Genomic DNA, 3154 nt, shown 5'->3' with positions numbered 1-3154 from the left:
GCCGAAAACTTTGATGTTGGACAAGTCAGGTAAGAATTTGTGAAGAATTTGGTAAGGAGAGTGGTTGTTTAGAAGGAGGAAGGGAATCCTATTTATCAAATATACTGCGTGGCTAACACCATAGCTCCAAAAACGTTTTGGTAGATGCGCATGTATCATGATGGTTCTTGCCACGGCCAAGATGTGTTGATGCTTACGCTCAACAATACCATTTTGTTGTGGTGTCTCAACACATATTTTTTGATGAATAATTCCAGATGAGTCATAGAAGGAATTCATTAAAATCTCAAGGCCATTGTCTGTTCTAATTATTTTGACAACTGCATCAAATTGAGTTTTAGCAAAAATAACAAAATTTTTAACCAATTGTGATGCCTCGGCCTTACTTTTCATGAAGAGAAGCCAGGTAAATTTGGAATTATCATCTACGATGGTCAAAAAATATCTTTTTCCAGTAAATGAGGGAATAGAAATTGGTCCCCAAATGTCTATATGTATGAGCTCAAATACATTTATTGTAACAGTAGAGCTGAGGGAAAATGGCAAGCGTTTTTGCTTTCCTAGATGGCATGAGTGACATGGCTCATGACTTATTTTACAATCAATGAAGTCAAATTTTTCTTTCAATGCAACTAACCTATCATGTGATGGATGACCTAATCTATCATGCCATAATTTTTCCTGAGTATTTTTCTTGGGAGCTTTCTGATTACTGCCTTTAGAAAATGCTGTGATATGAGGAAGTTGTTTGATCTCTTTGAGCAAAATGTATAAATCATCAACATTGCTAGCTGCACCAATCATCTTCAAAGTGTGCAGATCCTGTATCTCATAATTTTCATCAGTAAAACTCATTTTACAATGTAATGATGCAGTCAGTTTTAAAACTGAGAGAAATTTAAAATTGAAGGATGGAATGAACAATACATTTGTGAAGTATAAATTGTCAGAAAATGCAATAGTCCCCATTATGCAGCTAGTAGTAAGTGTATCATTTGGTAATCTGACAATTATAGGATCAATTTTAAAATAATTTTAAAAATCTGCCAAGTTATATGATACATGATCTATTGCACCAGTATCTATAACCCTGACTTGTGTTTTTGAGTGCAAACATTTAGAGCCTTGATGTTGGATTTAAAATTCAAAACATGTACCATTTTACCTTGATGAGGTAAATGAGAGTTTTTGGTTGAAATCTGGCTAATGTTATGAACATGATTCACGTCTTGCCTACTAAGTAGTGCCAAAATTGCTTCTCTCTGCTCTGGTGTGAAATCAGTGCTTGTGGTGTCACTTCTAGCCATCTGATGTTGTTCACCGAGATTCTCATTTTCACCCTCAGTGTTATCAATTGCTGTCATGCAATTTAGGACAGGTGTAACTGAATTGTTGTAGCTATGATTATCAAACCGTTGCTTGTAATTAGGTGGATAGCCATGCTTCTTGTAACAACTATCCACTATGTGTCCATTTTTGTTACAAAAGGAACAATGCAGCTTGCTTTGGCCTCCTTGTCCTCTCCCAGCTTGAGACCTACCTCCTCTACCTCTTCCTCTCCCTCTGCCTTGAAAAATCCTGCAGTGTTTGAGGAAAAGGTAGCACTAGCCAAGATGTTGATGTCTGAGGTAGTGTCCAAGCCAAAGAGCTCTCTCTCTTGTTGAGTAATCATGGATAAAATCTTGTTCACACTTGGCAGTTCTTCCATCAACATGATTTGTGACTTGACATTAGAGTATTGTTCACCTAGTCCCCTAAGAAACTTTGTAACTCTATCTTCTTTCCTTTGCATTCTGATAATTTTCAGTCCACAATCACACTTCATCTCACATGCACACATTGGAATCGGTCTAAGATTATCAAGCTCCTCCCATATAGTTTTGAGCTTGGCAAAATATGCAGTAACAGTAAGGTCACCTTGTTTAAGGGCATACAATTTCTCATTTAGTTCAGCAACTCTAAAACGATCAACTTGGTAATATCTATGGTTTAAATCATTTCACAACTCATATGCTATGTTGGTCCAAAGAACACTTTGAGAAATGTCTGGACTAAGTGAGAGATTTATCCAAGCCACTACATATGTATTACATCTCTCCCATGTCTCAAAAATTGAGTCTGTGCTCTCAGGTTTCTTAATGCTACCATCAATAAACTTGATTTTGTTCTTAGACTTTAGAGCCCTCTCCATAGCCCTACTCCATGTACCATAATTTGTACCATTGAGAGTGACATTAGTGATAGGTATACCTGGATTTTCAGAAGGATGAATGAAATAAGGGCTAGCAGGATCTTGACTTGGATTCGACTGCTTGTTGATGTGGCCTTGAATCTACACAACTTGATTGAAGAACGTTGTAAATTGCCGCATGTCCATGGTAGGGTTGAAGCCTCCCGATTCGGGACTTGAATTTGGATTTGCATCCATAATCGACGAACCTGATGATTAGATTCGGAGCCTTCCTCTGTTGATCTCATTGATCGAAAACTCGTCACTTCACTCTAGAGAAACGATTAAGATCGCAAAGTGATCGAGCTCTCGTCAAACTCTATTGTGTGAGTTCAAGAGAGGAGAAGAAGAATCAAAGATGATAAAGAAATGAATTCTGAGAAGAACGAAGAAAGAATCAAGGAATATCGGCGAAGAACTTGATGAATTAGAGAAACCAAGAACATTGAATCTGCTTCAACTTCGAAGCTTGACCCGTCACTACTTCTTCGATCACAACGATTGCTTGTGAATCAAAGAACAAGCTACTCTCTCCTCAGTCAGAATTCTTGTGCTTCTCGTTCCACGCTCACCGCACCATGCGGAAAGTTGCGTATGATCATGGTGAGAGGCATACTGAGCCAGAGAAAACTGAGAGGAGAATGAAAAATAAAATTTGAAATAATGATGAGTCACGCACGTTACAACGCTAACTGCCTGATATATATAGGTAGATAATTCTAACTAACTCTTATACAACTTGACACAACTAATTATGGCTAACTAAGGAAGGCAAGTGGAAACGTAACAGACTTAACAAGCTAGCATAAATAGCAATTACTATAGACCACTTGTATCATGTAACGCAAAAATACAATAAAAATTCTATAGCATAATATGCAAAAATAGAAGTTATTATTTGTAACAGTTAAAGTGATCATTATA

Source organism: Arachis ipaensis, chromosome B05 (assembly GCF_000816755.2).
Source record: "Arachis ipaensis cultivar K30076 chromosome B05, Araip1.1, whole genome shotgun sequence".
NCBI lineage: Eukaryota > Viridiplantae > Streptophyta > Magnoliopsida > Fabales > Fabaceae > Arachis > Arachis ipaensis.
This window is presented reverse-complemented; position numbering follows the sequence as displayed.